The 13,101-nt window shown below is 45.1% G+C and overlaps 1 protein-coding gene and 1 non-coding gene across 2 annotated transcripts in view; one reads left to right on the forward strand and one right to left on the reverse strand.

Moving 5' to 3' along the window:
• Window positions 1-13,101, reverse strand: part of MYO10 (myosin X) — a 218,148-nt gene that overhangs the window by 113,425 nt on the left and 91,622 nt on the right. The window lies entirely within an intron of this gene.
• LOC125101354 (U4 spliceosomal RNA) lies at window positions 10,384-10,524 on the forward strand. The gene has a single exon (XR_007127793.1). It is a non-coding gene; the product is annotated as a U4 spliceosomal RNA (small nuclear RNA).

Below are 13,101 nucleotides of genomic sequence, written 5' to 3' on the forward strand. Positions count from 1 at the left end.
AGACCCCACGGTGTCTCTGGCTCACAAGATCATTCCAGCATATCTACAGGTTGCTCCACTGTTGAGTTACCATCCTGACTTCAAGACAGAAGAACACCACGCACACCGTGAAAGAGAACGCTTTCACCAAGAACCTCGAAAGGCACATAATTTGCGGTGAAAGACAAAAATCCAAAGTTGGTTTAGTTATAAGACACTAATCATGCCAAAGGACTGCCATGGCTCTGGTGGTTGGATGCTTTTCCTAAAACAATATTGATCTTCATGTCCGACTTCCCCAACAAGATGTTGAAAATACGTTCCTCATCTTTCAATCTCGTCAACTGCCACGAAGACCGTGTGGTCCCTTATTATACATTGTTGAGAAATTACAAGTTCTGTGTAAATATTGCTAAAAATAGACTTTCACCACTTTATGCAAGAAAGCCTGATTTTCCCCATTTTGACGGAAAACTTCTGGAAACATACAGCGTGTCCTTGTGTTTTCAAAACCAGGTGAGTGTACCTAATCTACGCTTTAAAGGATTTTTGGTCTTATTCAGTCTCTCAGCCTGTAACAATGACGCCCACACTGAATGAGGCAGACACGGTCTTCTCGTCTCTACCAACACCAAGCCCAGATCCTAAGCTCGCGATGGCTTCTCCAGACTGCAGCTTCTCAGCCTTCCCACACACCCCAGGTAGCAGTGTTTGAGGGGCTCCAAATCTCCGTGGAATAAAAGGCTGAAGGCTTTTCCTTCTGAGACCGCGGTGTTGGAGAAATGGTGGAAGGTGCTGGAAGAGTCTGCAGGTAAGAGATCACTTTGCTGTATAGTTAAAAGGAAGATACCAAGCCAGGCTTCTACTCTACTTGCATTGCACACGCCACATAATGCATGAAATGAAGACACACATTCAAAAACGATCTGCATTTCAACTGCTTAAAATTTTCACCTTTAAGGTTAAGACAAGAGTACTTTGGGGGTGCCTGGGTGGCTCAGCGGGTTAAAGTCTCTGCCTTCAGCTCAGGGCATGATCCCAGGGTCCTGCAATCGAGCCCCGCATCAGGCTCTCTGCCTACTTGTGATCTCTGCCTGTCAAATGAATAAATAAAATATTTAAAAAAAAAAAAAGCACTTTGGCAGGTGCCTGTCCTTACTATGTGACTGTTCACACTCCCTGAACACTTGCATATCTTTAGGCCAGATGAAGAGTTGAATTCCTCTGTCTCCCTAATGTTCAGGAGCCTTCCTGCCAGGTGCAGAGAGATCACTTAAGTCTAAAATAGCTGCACCAGATTTTAAAAGATCAAGCACTTAGTGGTATATGGTGACATTCCAACGTGGTTCTAAGAATGCAGGTACTCCTTCCTACTTTGTGGTAGAGACTTCTAACATATAAAATACATAATCTAAGAAAAGAGAAAATCCCTCCAGTTTAGGCCATATTAAATACTCTAAGAAGACAGAGCTAACCTACACGTATTTCTAACAGGTCTTGAATCTGTTCAAGGTTTTCCTTAAATCCATGTTCTCCAAGCACTTTATTTTCTTTGCTATATTCCTACTGAGTGAAGAATGGTTTTTCAAACTTCATATTCTCCAGGGTTTTTACTTTTATTATTTTTTAAAGATTTTATTTATTTGACAGAGAGAGAGAGATCACAAGTAGGCAGGGAGGCAGGCAGAGAGAGAGGAAGAAGCAGGCTCCCCACTGAGCAGAGAGCCAGATGCGGGGCTCAATCCCAGGACCCTGAAATCATGACCTGAGCTGAAAGCAGGGGCTCCCCACTGAGCCACCCAGGACCCTCCAGGGTTTTTTAAAAAATGTTACACAGTAGATAAAAGGTGTCAGCAACCCAGGTATCCATCAAAGGAGGAAATGGCTAAGTAATATGTAGTATACACATACTGTGGAGTACTAAGTCTTGAAAAGGAAGGAAATTCTGATACACACAACATGGATGAACCTTAAAGACACTAAGCTAAGGGAAATAAATTGGTCCCAAAGGACAAATATCATATGAATCCACTGAAATCATGTACCTAGAATAGTCAAATTCACAGAAACAAAAAGTGGAATGGCAGCTGCCATGGGCTGGCATGAGTGGGGATGGGGGACTGATTTTTCCTTTTTTTTTCTAAGATTTTTTTTTTTAAGCGAGAGCACGTGCACATGAGAGTGTGCACACATGAGTGGGGGAAGGGGCAAAGGGAGGGATTCTTCAAGCAGACTCCTGGCTGAACGCAGAGCCTGACATGGGGCTCGGTCCCATGACCCACGAGATAATGATCTGAGCCAAAACCAAGAGTCAGACACTCAACTGAATGAGCCACCCAGTTCTGGAAGATTGAAGAGTTCTAAAAGGTTCACAACAATGTGACCGTACATAACACTACTGAACTCTACACTTTAAAATGGTTAACATGACAAAGTCTGCATGTATTTGGTGACAATTACACATTTTAAAAATTAAAAAGATACTGAAATGGCGAAGTTTGGTATTGATAGAGTACATTAATCTCTTTTTTATAATATCAAGGAGAGACCTAAAAACAAGCACAGAATTAAGAGTAAATAACAAGAAGCATCACACTCCATTTTCAGACATGTACCTTCAAATTTTAACCCAAACTGAGAAACAAAAATATTCCAGTGACAAATTACAGACTGTTTAGTAAGAGAGAAGGCAAAAGGCACTTAGATTTTCAGGGACAAAATAATCTAATTAGAGCTCAAATATCAATAAATACATGACAGTAAACCCAACAAATGGGCTCCCAAACATGGGGACAGCAAATAACCAGGCTTAATTTGAACTAAACTCAATAATCTGACACCTTAAAAAAAAAGAAAAGGAAGAAAAAGAGTAAAGAATATGTAAAATGTGTGGGTGCCTGGGTGGCTCAGTGGGTTAAAGCCTCTGCCTTTGGCTCAGGTCATGATCCCAGGGTCCTGGGATCGAGCCCCGCATTGGGCTCTCTGCTCAGCAGGGAGCCTGCTTCCTCCTCTCTCTCTCTGCCTGCCTCTCTGCCTACTTGTGATCTCTCTCAAATAAATAAATAAAATCTAAAAAAAAAAAAGAATATGTAAAATATGTGCCTGGTATACACAGAAAACCCATTTTTTTTAATTTCTAAAGCTATTTTATTATTTTTTTTTAAGTTTTATTTATTTTAGAGAAGGGGAGAGCATGAGTGGAAAGGGCAGACAGAGACAAAACCCCAAGCAGACTCCACACTGTGTGCAGAGCCCACCACCAGGCTCAATCTCACGACCCTGAGATCAGGACCTGAACCAAAACCAAGAGTCAGATGCTTAACCAACTGTACTACCCAGGCATCCTTATTTTTTTTTAAGATTACAGGAAAACTTGTCTCATGTAGCGTTAAAAATGCCTCTCTATAACTAGAATTTAAGTAAAATTTAATAATCAATTAATTTTAAAAATGCCTGTCTAATATAACACCTCCATTTTGTACCAGAGGTTAATTAGGCTCTTAAAGCATGAATGCACAAGCTCTACTACTTCACCTTCTCACTAATGGCCTAAGTCATTACTTAAAAGGCTTGTCACCAGATTTTAAATGACAAGCCTGCATATTCACAAACCAACTTTCTCTAACATTTCATAATTGGGGGGCACAGAGGACAATCCGACCCACATAGACACATCTTCACAGCCCTCACCTGCTCCAACACAACCTTGAGATGTGGGGAGGCCAAAGGCCACTGTTCAGCCTCCTCTGACAGACAAGGGAATGGTTAACTGCCGCCCCTACAGTCACAGCACCGGTGAGTGAGATCAAGGACAGCAACCCGGGCTCCCAGTATGCCACACTGGGGTCTGTGGTGGCCCTCTCCACCGCTCACCCATGTACGGAACAGGGATTATCTCAGACTCTGTCCAGCTCATCACCAGGGGCCAATGACTCTATGTCTTGCATGTTCGTTCCACTTTCAAAGAACTCTAGACTCTATGTCCTTCCCTCCAACTCCTACCTCGGCCTCACTCAGATTTTCATAAAAGCTGCCTTCCTCACTGATTTCCAAAGTGGACTTGCGTGTTCAGTCCAAGCTCCATGCTTGACCCATGACACTCTGAAGAGGACAACCCTCCCGCTTAGAGCTCTCCAACAAGTCCCACCGTCTTCAGGGTCATCCAACTGGGATATCTGAGAAGACAGTCTGAGTGGCTCCCACAAGGTGAGAGAACAGCCTGAGTCCTAATGAATTATTCTCCTAATACCTACAGAAGCTGGGGTGGGGGAGGGGCTTCAGTTACTGAGTTTTCACTGCCGGTGCCCATGTTCATGCCAAGTGGCACTTTCAAACCCCCATAAAACAGAAGTGTAAAACGACATGGCAACAACAACAGCAGTCGTCCCTAATAGCTTATTCAAAGGGGACAAATCAGGTGAAATCCGAGAGGTCTATTAGCAAAAATAATTATGGCCAAGGCCATCTTAAGGCCATCTTATTCTTCCCCCACTACCTTAAAACATACCACTCTGCACGGGTTACTGTATTGCTAAAACAAACGGATAAGAAATTCATGAATTAGCCAAGTTCAAATGTAATATAAGTAAAACGGTGACTGGCAAGTAAAGGGGGTCAAAGAAGAGCCTTGTTATAAATTAAGTACCAAGGGAAGCAAAGATCACTTGGTAAGAAATCCCAAGGGCTGTGAGACATATTCATTACGTGTTGAACCATTTATCCCTCCACAAAAAGGTATTTCTACTGTTCTGAAACCTCCATGATGACGTCATGCAGTTTCAGACTCTGGACACATGAAGCTCTCAAACATGAGGTAGGACCAGGTACTGGCCTCTTCATATCGGATTCAAATTCCACCAGAATAGAGAGCTTGGTCATTTGAATGGCTTTTCAGAAACAGAGACGATGTTCTATTTTGAAACACATAACAAATTTTCTAGTCAGAAAAGTTCCACATAACTCACCAAAAAAATACATTTCCTTGCCTGCTTTAATAATCTGAAACAGCTGTTGCACATGTTGCTTAAAAAAATGCTGGAAGAAACTCACTGCATTTCTTCAATCCAAAGTCTACCAATTCAAGATTTTTCAAGAGGTGTCAGGCTGTAATGCCTAGTGGGTCATCCCCCCCACCCAAAGGAACAGGTCGAACTCAGAAAACTAAAAGTGACCGGGGGCCTCAGATGCTCTCTACTTTGAGATACAGAGGGCTCCATGCTATGGTTAGGAAGGCACTATTCAACCATGGGAGCGAATGGTCTACGCAACAAGGTTTGGTCACCAGAACCTAAGAGGTCCCCAGCCTGGAGCTACCTTCCCTGAAACACTGCTTCAGGGATTCTGTTCCGTCATAAACACATGTCCTCTGTCACCCCACGTGACGGCTGTGTGAGAGAACGACATAAATCAGGGGTATTTATTGTTGTTAATGAAAATAAAAACCACAACCTCTTTTCATCATGGAATCGTGAACGTGGCTGGATGTGGAAACAGGTGCAACTGACATGCACTAGGAAAATCACCTCAAGTCAGGGCCGCGCCACACTTTCCTAAAGCGAAAACTTAGGAAGGGGGAATCGTTAGCTATATTTATTTCTCATTCACCGTACCCTCCTTTCCTTCCCTCTGGATCATCTCAGCTCCATACAGCAGCATCTTTATCCTGGATGGAGCTTCATCCACACGCCCAGCGGGACACGGACATCTTCATTCCGATGGCCTGTAGCTCTGACTCACGTGGGCAAGGCTGAGCTCCCTAAAACACCGATTTCTTCTCACTTAGTGACATCTTATTTTGAAGATGTTATTTACTGAGAGAGCGAGAGAGAGCGAGTGCACACATGTGAGTTGGGGGAGGGCACAGGGAGAGAGAGAACCTCAAGCCGACTCCGTGCGGAGCGAGAAGCCCGACATGGGCTCAACGTCACAACCTGAGCCGAAATCAAGAACAGACGCTTCACTGACAGATACACCCAGGCCCCCCTCACTTCGTGGCATCTTGACCAAAGCACCATGGTCAGCCCAAATAGCTAATCCAGAAATCTGGGAGTCATCCTGTAGACATTGCCTATTTGCCTATCAAACACTTTCCTTCTTCCTCTCAGTATCCTTCATACTCAAACTCTCCCTGGACTGGTTTGGAACCCCGTCATTTCCCATCTAGCTTGCTGGTCCTAGACGGGGATGCCCCCCCACTTACCCATCACCCTGCAGCCAGAAGGAGTTCTCCCAGAACTCGCGTTTAAAGCTCTCCAGTACAGCTGTCACAAGTATATTCAAACTCATCCACTTACACACGGAGTCCTTCCTCATCTGCTCCTGACCATCTTACCAGACAGCGGCATATCCCATTTCAACATCTTGAATGTCCCGCAGTTGGACAAATGCCCCCCAACTAGTTCGTGTGTTCGCACATGCTGATCTTCTGCTAGAAATGAGCCAGCCTCCCTCTTGGTCAAATTCCCCTATCAAAACTCAGCATGACCAGTGCCTCTGCTGGTAGCCATTCTTTGACCCCTTCCTTCTTTCCTCCTTTGGATGCTCATTCATTATGTCCCGAGTACTTTCAGAACACTCACTGTCACCTGAGCCATTGTCAATGGCTTGCTTGTGTCCTTCCCCAGTGAACTGTGAGGTCTTGGAGGGGCAGTGCCTTTCATTCATTTAATCTTTCAAGGAACAATTACTGTGAACAAGAGTAATTTTGCATCCTTGGAGCTTAGCACCCAGCCTGGCACGTAAGCAGCGCTCCATCCACGTAGACAGCTGGGGGGCGGGGCATGTGATCTGAGGACAAATCCACCAAATAAATTCATGTTTTAACTGGGTTCTAGTGCTCTATGTCCACTACGTACTACATAAAAAAACTACTACATAAAAACCTACTACTACACACAAAAAACAAAAACAAAAAAAACGCTGCTTGCCAATATTATCCAACTAAGCAATTTTAAAACATTTTTAAACAATTAAAAAAAAAACCATTAAGCATTCACGTTGGCTGAAAACTAGATGACAACAGATAAGTCAAGTTCTTACTGAAGTCAAGCTCTGAAATTTAGAAGTGACATTTCCATTTAATTTGAATAAATTTCTGATTAAAACTCCCTCCCTGTTGAAAGGAATCTGACCCAGAAGGAGACCCAAAAGAGAGGCAGGAAAGGAAGAAAAAAGAAATTGTAAAAGCAACATTCCTAATTGACGCCATTGTGTGCCGATGTGGGAGTAGCCACTCAAGAGCATGAATGTTTGGTGAAGTTTAAAAATACACAGAGTCAGACAGATGGTTGCAATCATCTTTTGGCAACACCGGTCTCGATCTCATGTGAAAAAAGGCCCCTGAAAAACCGCACTGCTTTCAGCTGTTCCTGGTCCGAGGCCCATGCCCAGGCCGCCCGCCATCCCGTTTCCAGGCCATCCCGGTCCCCATAAGAGGCCGCTGTTACTCGACACTGGCTTTGGGAAGGGACGGAAATGAATCCAAAACAAGTCTGCTTGGGGAAAACTCAGCTCCAGGAAATGAGATGCAGATTTAGACGGGCACGTCCAAGACGGTCAAGTCCATCCCACGTCCGGTCCAACGACTGTCGGCGGCCCAGGGTCTCCCCTTCACCTGCTGGCTCTGCCAACACGTCTCTGGCCGGCTGTGGTGAACACAATACGCTTCACACAAAGCAGGAGGCTCCCGAGTTAATTCAGGATCATCATCAAACACATCTGCGGAGTCGGTGTGGACCGCCACATCACCAAAGGGACGGTATTTTGGAAAGACCTAAAAATGCGCAAGCTGTGAGGGCTCTTCTGTGCTGACACACGCATTTTATCTTTAGTCACGGCCCCAGCTTCTTCAGACGGGCTCGTCTGATTCTGGTCTCTGCACCACTGGTTCAGGAAGACCGACAGACGACCCGGAGGGCTGGGTGGACCAGAGCACGGGGCCCTCTGGAGCCATCCCCGGTGCCCTAATTGCAGACGAGCTCTGGCGCTCCCTGCGGCTCTCTCCGTGATGTGGTCTGGAACGGCTCCTCCACGGCTGGGACAGGAGGCTCCCCCATGCAATTGACCCGAAGCGCGACAAACCCTATAATGGACACTCCGTGCTTCTCTTCCACTGGGCGGAAATCCAAACTGCAACACCGCGGAGCCCACTTGGCGGACACAGAGCTTACGTTCCGGACAAGGGAAACCTCGTCGGCTCTTGTCAACACTGTGTTTAGATGCTGGGGACATAACAATTTGAAGTGATCCAGGCTCCAGAGACTACAGTAAGGCAGGCATCCAAAACCGACTCATCTTCCCTGCTCTCCTCTCCTGGAGGAGCTGCCAGGACTGCCAGGACCACGTTCTCACGGCCAGTAGCTTCACAAGGCTGGGAGTCATGAAAACCAACCCTTCCTCCCCCACGCTTCCCCCCTCTTCCCTCACTCCCCACCCCCTGCACCTTGGGCTAAAGCCTCCATCTCTTCGCTCTGGCGTTTTCACAACATTTCTCTCCGCCCATCCTCCCTCCTCAGTCTACACCACACCACTTCCCTATCAACTCGTCTTTAAGTTTTTACCTCGGGTAAGCTCTCTCTTCAAAACCTCTCACGAAGACGGGGTGCTTTGTACACCCCCCCCAGCCCAAACGCTGCTGACTGACTATAAGCGAATCGAGGTTTCTCAACCTTGGTACTACTGACATCTCCGTCCACATAATGCTTTGTTTGTTGGGGGCTGTTCTGGGCACCGTGGGAGGTCAACACCACCCTTGGTCTCTACCCATTAGATACCATTAGCATCCTCTGCCTTAGCCGGGTGACCAGAAAGCCTCCCGAGAGCACCATATGTCCCCTGCGGACAGGATCACCTGGTTGACACCCTTAGAGCAGTGGTGTCCTGACCCCAGCCTTCCTGTCCTATCCAACTGGCTCAATATTCCCTAACACACACAGCAGATTCCGCGAGCAGAGCAACTGCCCCCAATTCAGTGAGTCCTTCACAATGAATTCACTCTTGTCTCTCCACGTCCTTAGCCTTCTGTTCTAACCAACCCTCACCTCTCCTCTCAAGTGTCATTATTGCCCCTGCTGTCCCCCCCACCGGGCTTTTCATGGCCAGTTTGGGCTTTCTAGCCCACCTACAGGTTAACTCTCCCTATCTCTTCCCTTTTGTCCCACAAACACACGCTCTGCTCCTCCTCTCCCTGAGTCTTTAGGAACTTAACAGGTGCACGTACTTGTCCTCACCTGTTCTCATGGGTAGTGGGAGAAGAGAGAGGAATAGGGGACTCTCAACAGACCCTCTCCCAAGGAGAGGCCATCGGGGAACAGCCTCTGTGGCAGGAAGCCCATAGAAAAGAGGCTCAGGGTGGAGCGTGGAATGAGGTCCCAGGCTGGGAGCTGTAGTGTCGGGAAGTCGCCAGAGGATGGGAAAGACGAGGCAGAGCCCCATCTGGGAAGTTCTGGAAAGTTCTGGAACTTTCCAGAACGCAGAGTTCCAGGAAAGGAATCCAGCATTAGGGCAGAAGACAGGGAGGGACTTAGGCAAGGCAACTATGTACAGAGTAGAGCTGCTCTAACCAGCGGTCCCATCCCAAAAGGACCAGTGGCAAGGCTAGGATCATGCAGACCACCACACTGACAGAGAAGTCCATTCAGCTTCTGCCTTGAAGACCCAGTTCTGGGCAGGACCTTGATAAATAAACACCTGGTAGTACAGACAATTAAGATACGGGAAAGGTACAAAGGTTCTAGAAGCTTTCACTTGCCACTTGACTTTAAAACAGTCCTGTCAGATATGGGGGTTATGACATCTGACCTTTCAGAAAAATAAAAAACTGACACACAGATTAAATTATTAACACAGAGCCCAAGCGGCGGCGAGTGCAGAAAAGCATGTTCAACTCGGATTTGCCTACCCTGAGCATTTTCTCTCTTTATAGCTGTCTACCCCATTTTAATGGGGCATGGTAATGGCTGGGAGAAATATCTTACTGGAGTCTGATAAAGTTCTCATGCAGTAAGGGTGGTCCCCAAGAAGGAAAAAAAGCTAATGGTCCTTTTTAGCACAAGGCAGCAACCCTTTCTACCTGGAGATGGGTCTTATCAGCAAGCTGTGTAACCTGCTAACTCAGACCAGAAAGCCAACAAAGGAAATTATGCAAGATTCAGAGTGTGGGAGAAGACCCACGGGGACTCCTCCTCCATAACATGCCTCAAAGGAGGCCACCTATGGCAGAAGAATGTGCCCTTGGACGTCCAGGCCGAATGCACTTTGAGGATGTGATTAAGGCTAGAAATGCTGAGACAGGGAGATTATCAAGGTGAGCCCTATCTGATCGCAGGAATCCCTAAAAGCTAAGAGAAGTCTTGGCTCCAGACAGAAATGAGAAGGAGGGAAGGAGAGATTCGAAACATGAGAGAGAGCTTTGCGCAGTGGCAGTATCGTAGCCAATGAGGTTTATCCGAGGCACGATTATTGCTAATTGAAACATGAGAGAGACTCGGTCTACTGCTGCTGGTTTTGAACGTGGAAGGAAGGGAACTCGTGGAAGCTAGGAACAGCCCTCAGCTGACAGCCAGCAAGAAAACGGGGACCTCAGTCCTCTAACTGCACCTATGACTAGCGGGAACAGGAAACAGATCATCCCCTAGAGCCTCCAGAAAGGAGCACTGCCCCTCCCAACCTCGGATTCAAGGCTGGCAAGACCCTGGTCAGACTGTGACCTACAGAACCACAGGACACAACCTGATATTTTCAGTTGCTACAGTTACGGCAATGGTCTATGCCAGCCAGAGAAACCGAATACAGCATCTCTAGTACAAGTCATTTCCTTCTTTTTTAAAGCTCTAGATGTGCATCGCTCAAAGCGAGGCTACAAGACAGAACACTGTGGTGTTTCTGACAGGTGCTGGTTTTGTGTCAATGGGTCACAGCCTGAGGAGTCCTAGAAGCCACCGCCAACAGCTTCAGCGAGAATAAGAAAATTGAGGGCCTGCTTTATGATAATACAGTTATCCACGTCTCAAAAGGCAGGCATAGAAGGGCATTATTAACTGAATTGCCCTGCAAATTGGAGGTACAAAAGTCTCGTGTTTTTAGATCTTCATTCTAGAGAAAAAAAAACAAAAACAAAAAAACCAAGACCCTATTCACAGGCTTTATTTGGCAAATTAGCTATCAGGTTTAACATCATCATGAAAAGAAGGAGAGAAAAATTTTTAAAAGGTTCTGCTTTTTAAACCATCTGGATAGTTTTTTCCTGTTTTGTCGAAGATTATTTGACCATAGAGTTGCAGGTCCATATCTGAACTCTCTACTCTGTTCCACTGCTCTATGTGTCTGTTTTTACGCCAGCACCATGCTGTCTTGGTGATCACAGCTTTGTAGTAAAGCTTGAAATCAGGTAACGTGATGCCCCCAGTTTTATTTTTGTTTTTCAACATTTCCTTAGCGATTCGGGGTCTCTTCTGATTCCATACAAATTTTTGGATTATTTGCTCCAGCTCTTTGAAAAATACCGGTGGAATTTTGATCGGAATGGCATTAAAAGTATAGATTGCTCTAGGCAGTATAGACATTTTAACAATGTTTATTCTTCTGATCCAAGAGCATGGAATGGTCTTCCATCTTTTGTGTCTTCTTCAATTTCTTTCATGAGTGTTCTGTAGTTTCTCAAATACAGATCCTTTACCTCTTTGGTTAGGTTTATTCCCAGGTATCTTATGGTTCTTGGTGCTATAGTAAATGGAATCGATTCTCTAATTTCCCTTTCTGTATTTTCATTGTTAGTGTATAAGAAAGCCACTGATTTCTGTACATTGACTTTGTATCCTGCCACGTTGCTGAATTGCTGTATGAGTTCTAGTAGTTTGCGGGTGGAATCTTTTGGGTTTTCCATATAAAGAATCATGTCATCTGCGAAGAGAGAGAGTTTGACTTCTTCATTGCCAATTTGGATACCTTTTATTTCTCTTTGTTGTCTGATTGCTGTTGCTAGGACTTCTAATACTATGTTGAACAAGAGTGGTGAGAGTGGGCATCCTTGTCGTGTTCCTGATCTCAACGGGAAGGCTGTAAGCTTTTTCCCATTGAGGATGATATTTGCTGTGGGTTTTTCATAGATAGATTTGATGAAGTTCAGGAATGTTCCCTCTATCCCTATACTTTGAAGCATTTTAATCAGGAACGGATTCTGGATTTTGTCAAATGCTTTTTCTGCATCAATTGAGAGGACCATGTGGTTCTTCTCTCTTCTCTTATTAATTTGTTCTATCACACTGATTGATTTGTGAATGTTGAACCATCCTTGTAGCCCAGGAATGAATCCCACTTGGTCATGGTGGATAATCTTTTTAATGTGCTGTTGGATCCTGTTTGCTAGGATCTTGTTGAGAATCTTAGCATCCATATTCATCAGTGATATTGGTCTGAAATTCTCCTTTTTGGTAGGGTCTTTGCCTGGCTTGGGGATCAGGGTAATGCTGGCTTCATAGAAAGAGTCTGGAAGTCTTCCTTCTGCTTCAATTTTTTGAAACAGCTTCAGGAGAATAGGTGTTATTTCTTCTTTGAAAGTTTGGTAGAATTCCCCAGGGAATCCGTCAGGTCCTGGGCTCTTGTTTTTTGGGAAGTTTTTGATCACTGCTTCAATCTCGTTACTAGATATCGGTCTATTCAGGTTGTCAATCTCTTCCTGGTTCAATTTTGGGAGTTTATAGTTTTCCAGGAATGCATCCGTTTGATCTAGGTTTCTTAGCTTATTGGCATATAACTGTTGATAATAACTTCCGATGATTGCTTCTACTTCCTTGGTGTTAGTTGTGACCTCTCTCTTTTCATTCATAATTTTATTAATTTGGGTTTTCTCTCTCTTCTTTTGGATTAGTGTGGCCAATGGTTTAATGATTCTCCCTTCTGAAGGATTGACTTCCCCCTGATTATTAAATGTAGAATAAGAACTTGCCCCTAAAGATAGAAGAGGGTGAGTTCTGAAATATGCACCTATGAGACACACATACCCACGAAGAAATCGTAAATCTAGCTTCACATTTCATCATCTACTAGGATGTTATTTCTGATACGTATGGTGTGTGTTTTACAAACATTTCTCACACAACTACCAGGTGCCTGGGAATGTCCTTG

This window comes from Lutra lutra, chromosome 5 (genome assembly GCF_902655055.1).
Source record: "Lutra lutra chromosome 5, mLutLut1.2, whole genome shotgun sequence".
Taxonomy (NCBI): domain Eukaryota; kingdom Metazoa; phylum Chordata; class Mammalia; order Carnivora; family Mustelidae; genus Lutra; species Lutra lutra.